The sequence below is a fragment of the Artemia franciscana genome, chromosome 14 (genome assembly GCF_032884065.1).
Source record: "Artemia franciscana chromosome 14, ASM3288406v1, whole genome shotgun sequence".
Lineage (NCBI taxonomy): Eukaryota > Metazoa > Arthropoda > Branchiopoda > Anostraca > Artemiidae > Artemia > Artemia franciscana.
In genome coordinates this window covers 16,413,778-16,419,872 of record NC_088876.1, presented here as the reverse complement: position 1 = coordinate 16,419,872, position 6,095 = coordinate 16,413,778, and positions in this window count along the sequence as shown.

Here is a 6,095-nt window from a genome sequence, read left to right as displayed (position 1 = left end):
TTCTACGAACAAAAAAGATAAAAAATGCAAATAAACAAATTTCAATGCATTTTGTAAAGTCTTTTTGCAACTCCCCTGAAATAAAACAACCAAAACAAAGCATCCAGGATGAAGAATGTTATCAGGCTTTGGCCCCCTCCCTTGCCCAAAGGTTCAATTCAACTTATAAAAAGCTACAAAATACATATAGATAAATTTTGATGCATTTTTGTGAGGTCTTTTGTAAACATCCATCCCCAAAATTATGCCCCCTCCTCTGAAGAACTCTAGATATGGCCCTATTAAAATTAACCTGTTCAAAATACATAGTGTTTTCAATGAAATACAGTTTAGAAAATTTGAAAACAAAAGAAAAGTGAAAGAAAGCAGTTTTTTTATATTGAATAAATCCTAGATGTCATTCTGTTTTTTATGTTAAAACAAACAAAAACAAATCATTTTTTTAATTAATTATTAAGTAAAACTATAATAATCGAAAACCAAGAACAATCAAGTCACACAAAAGAAATATACATGTTGAAACAAGGTTTTATATCTAAATTCTTCTAGTTTGTTCTATTTCATTTAAAAAAATAGATCAATGGTGCCTAAGTTACACTTCGAAAATTAATAGTTTTAATTTTTGAACAAATCCATTTTATACTTTGAAGTGAAGTTTTGCAGTGATACTTCTATTTTGCTCTTTTATGAATTTTGATGCTTTTTCAATATTTTGATGATACAAGTGATATCTGACTTCAATAATATGGAAAGATCATTACCAGGTCTCTTTGTATGAGTACCTGTTTACCTTTTTCTCAGCAGGGGTTGAGACAGATGTATGCAAGGACCTTGAAACTCCCTCAATAGCACATAGAAATAGTTTTATATATACAGTAGTTCATTTGTTTTTGCTCAATTAACAGGACCCCCTCCCCTCCAATAAAAAAAAGATCTTAGTGCAAGGGCCTGAATTGAGCCTTATCCTGGCCTGGCAGAATTTAAACATACCAAAAAGAAATGTTTACTAATTTCCAGAAGTCCTTAATTAATTTTTTTGGTGGGGAGGGAGGGGGGTAGAATATCAGCTTTACAAGCAGTATTTTGGAGGTGACTCTCATTTCTCATGCTCTCAGAGTTGTACCCTAAGTCTGAATGATCCCAGGTCAAATAAGAATACATAGCTTTATTTTTACCAGATCTAAGATATACATTTGGTCAATCTATTATTCAGACTTCAGACTTTTTTATAAAGCATACATTTCACAAGAAACCCTGACTTAATAACCATTCCATTTGATTTCCTGAATTCCAAGAACATGTCCTAGTTTTCTTTCACCTTGGATTGTTGAATCATATTAATAATTATGTTTTATGTAGAAGCCAATTTTAACATTTAACAAAACGAAACACAAAGAAAGAAAATGTAAAGATAATTAACAAAACAAAGGTGATTTTCACCAGAGAAACAAAGCAGATATTTTGACAAGGATGTCCTCAGTACTCAAAAAATATATACAAATATTTCTTCTTTGTCTTTATTCCATTTTTATTGAACATCATGCAGAGCCAGTGTAGTATGAGAAGAACAGAAGGGGGCAAGCTCATACTGAGACTTCTGGAAAAGGGGGTTCCAAAAGTGGGTTTCCAGAAGGGATCACCAGCAGGTAACTCGACTCAATCAAAAGGCACAAAAAGAGATAGAAGTAACCAATCAAAACTCTTGGTCAAGGAGGTGGTAAATAACCCAGGAGAGAGATACTTAGCTCTGGCCCTGGGAGACATTCTACTACTACTACTACTAATAACTCACTGCAGCACCAAGCCGCCTGAGGCCAACACAGCTACGCACGCTCCTCCTCCAACCTAATCTATTTAAAGCCTCCCTCTTTACACCCTCCCAGGAAGTTCCCATTTCCTTTAAATCTTTATTTATGACATCCTCCCAACCCAGACAAGGACGACCTGCTTTCCGTGTAGCCCCAGACGGCTGGCCAAAAAGGACAATCTTTGGTAATCTGTCATCCTTCATCCATAGAACGTAGCCTAGCCATCTCAACCTTTCTTTCATTATGGACCCAGAAAGCAGGATTGAACCACACTTTTCGTACAACCTACTGTTTGAAATACGGTCAGTCAGCCGGGTAACCAGAACAATCCGTAGGCAATTTCTCTGGAAAACATCTAGTAAATTTTCATCTGCTTTTCGGAGTGCTGATGCTTCAGAGTCATATTTGACCACTGTCATCACTGTAGCTTCCAATATTCTAATCTTGGTTTGTAGGCTTATCTTTCTATTCTTCCAAACTTTTTTTAACTGTGAAAAAAACACCCTGAGCTTTAGCTATTCTACTTTTAACATCTTCACTGCTCCCACCATCTTTAATAATAATACTACCAAGGTAAGTGAAGCTCCCAACCTGATCAATCTTTTTGTTACCTAATGTCACCTGTTCATCATCACTTATTCCTAGCCTTAGTGACTTAGTCTTCTTAACATTAATTTTCAAGCCTATTTTAGCACCCTGAACTCGTAAAACCTCTAAAAGTTCATTCATTTTGCTCACACTTTCATCTAATATGCTTAAATCATCAGCATAATCTAAGTCCAGGAGCGTTCTTCCTCCCCATTTGATTCCATGGTCTCCAATTGCCTTTCCTGTGCTCCTTAAGACGAAGTCCATCAAAATGATCCATATAAAGGGGGATAGAACACAACCCTGCTTAACTCCTGATTTAATACAAAACCAGTTGCTAACCTCATTTCCTACCTTAGCCGCAGTAGTATTATTCTTGTACATAGCGCAGATCACTTTAATGTATTTTTCTGGTATACCATATAATGATAAGACCTTTGTTAACGCTTTTCTATCAACAGAATCAAAAGCTTGCTCATAATTGATAAAACTAAGGACCAAAGGTGTTTGATAACAAAGGGACTTCTCAATTATTAACCTAAGAGTGAAAACATGGTCGACACATCTTCTACCTTTTCTAAAACCGCATTGTTCTTCCCTTAAAACTTTGTCTACAGCACGTCTCAGTCTAAAAAGTATCATATTACTCAGTAATTTGCTACCTATAGAGACCAGACTAATGCCTCAATAATTTACACGACACTCACTCTTGTCACCTTTCTTATACAGTGGTTTAATTAAGGTTTCCCTAAAATCATTGGGTACTTCCCTTTTTCAAAAATCATGTTTATAATCTTCAATAGCTTATTCCTAACCTCAGAGCCACCATATTTAAGGAACTCAATAATCATACTATCAGCACCTGGGGCCTTATTATTTTTTAATCCTTCTGGTACTGTTGCTAATTCTTCCTCACTAAACAAATCTTCCTTCACATCCAAGGTATCACAAACTTTTTCATTTTCATCTATATCTTTTCCTGCAACTGTATCTTGGTTTAGCAAATTCTTAAAATGTTCCACCCATCTTTCTTTAACTTTTTCCTTATCACTAATTGTGGCCCCATTTCTATCCTTAACTGGGACTAGTCCGGATTGGCTACTCCCTTTCAATTTATTAACATGCCAGTATAATATTTTACTATTATGCCGTCTAGCAGCATCTTCCAGATCCTCAGCAATTTTATCCATCGCCTCCATTTCAAAATCTCCTTAGTTCATATTTTAATGCTTTCTCCACTTTCTTTACATTCCTTTTGTTTTCATACAACCTATCACTCAGATAATTCTTATACAAACCCCTTCTACTCTCTATTAAACCTAAAGCTTTTTCACTAATATTCCTAGTTGCTGTCTTAGCACTCTTCCCTAGGACACCATCAGCAACTTCACAAATTGTTTTTCTGAAATTATTCCATCCATCTTCCACATTGTCAAATTTTAAACCCTCAAGTTTAGCACTCAACTGTTCCTGGAATTTTTTTCTCAAATTTTCATCCTGAAGTCTACCAGCATCATAACTTTCTGGGAGGGAGTTACCCTTCCGAAATTTCAGCTTTAAATTAACCTTAGACACTACTAGATGGTGATCTTTACTTTTAACATCAATAATGGCACTCCTATACACCCTAGTATCTTGTATTGATCCTGCTAGTCTTCTGTTTACAATAACATAATCAATAAGCGTTTGCTGTCTTACCATCACATGAATACCATGTCAACTTATGGGCCATTTTGTGACCAAACACTGTATTGGTTATAACTAGGTTGTTATACCTACAAAATTGCAAAAGCCTATAGCCATTACTGTTTTCTTTTCCTACACCAAATTTACCTAGGCTAGGATACCATCTATCCCTATTTCTACCAGCCTGGGCATTAAAATCTCCTAGCAAAAACACCATATTTCTACCTGGTACCCTGTCTATTTGCTCCTGTAACTGTAAGTAAAATTCATCTGAGTCACTAGTATCTCCATCAGTTGGTTCAATGGGGGCATATACTACTATAACTGATACCCTAAACTTTTTAGTCATAAAATGAGCAATTAGAATTCTATTATTAATACCTTCCCAGCCTAAACAAGACTTAGCAGCTTCCTTATTCATCATGAGCCCTACTCCCTGTCTATGTACCCCATCCTTCCTGCCTGAGTAAACAAATTCTATGTTAGGTGGCTTGAAATGAATTTCATTTTTCAAGGAAAAAACTGGCCCAAGAAAGACTCATATTAAAGAGGGAAAAATCACAAACATGTGGCAACTGATGCAGATCTGATTTGGAAAATAGAAGGGTGGGACTACTGTTTCCTGGTTGAGGGGACATACACTGTTAAAACCTTTTAAAGGGGGCTGAAGAGTCTCCCCCCAGAAGAACAAAGTAGGATATTCAAAAAAGAAAAATATTGTCAGCAAATATGCCAAGAGGACCAGAATATTGGCAGATTAGACTTAGGACTTCCTACACCAGTACACACATATGGTGGTGACAATGCATCTCCAGCATCTTTTACCAAAGCTCATCAAGGGATGTTCTTGAGTGCTGCATCTTTTTCTAGGCATTGTCCAAGTGTAACCTTCTGTCACCCCCACTGTTAAACACCTGGAGGACAACAAACATCATGAGGCATACAATTTCTGCTCACTCTAACCCTGTTTCCCAAATACCACCACCAACTGCTTATGAGTTTATCAATAATGAGTGGCTGTTTAGTCTTCTCTCTAATGAATAAGTTGGTACCAAGAATCTGTTTAAGACAATTATTTTCAGAACTCTGGATCTCTTTCTCTAGCTGTCTTGTCAGTGCCCAGCTTTTAGAACCATAAATTAGTACTGACAGGACATTACTACTGGAGAACCTCAATTTCAGCTTCAAAGAGAAAGTGGCACTTCTCTAAACATTTCTTAACTTGTCAAAGGAGCTTCCTGCATATGCAATACATGTGGCACTTTCATGCTTGGGGCTTCCATTAGCATCATTTTGAAGCAGCCTCCTATAATCTTGGGCAGGTTCTGGCAGAGACAAAGATATAGCCTATATATGATTGGCATAGAAGCCATATACAATTACCAGAACAGTCAAGGGAAATCCCAGAGGAACAGAACTGCATCTCCATTATGAGATAAGTACCACTTCAAAGGCAGGCATTTATTATTCCAAAATGTATATATTTGGAAATTTTCCAAGTACTGTTCAAAAGATGTAGTTATCATAATTCTGAAAAACCTAATTGGTCATAGACATTTAGCGTTTGTTTAGCTTATATGCCACATGATGAAGAAGAACCACCAGGTAAGATAACAGAACAGAAGCAACATAAGGGTATGAGAAAACTATTAACATCATTAACCACTACATTCACAGCTCACAACCCTTTGTAAAATACACCTCCCAATGTTAAAAAACAACTCCAGGTGCTTACTTCCTTTTTGAATTAAAATCAACTTGATGGAAGTGTATGAAAATCTAGAGCCATTGTTAAATAGAGTAAAACCCAGACAGATGGTCTTGAGAGTGGCATAGCTGGAATAACTTTTTTAAGGTTGTATAAGAATGATAGACTGGGATATCAAACATACACACTTATTTAAGATTTTTTATCTTGTTCAGAAGGGAGGGTGTTCCAAAAAAAAACCTCAAGAAAGGAAGTTCTCCACCTCTACAAAAAGTTTTCATTCATGTCAGTTCAAACACAGTATA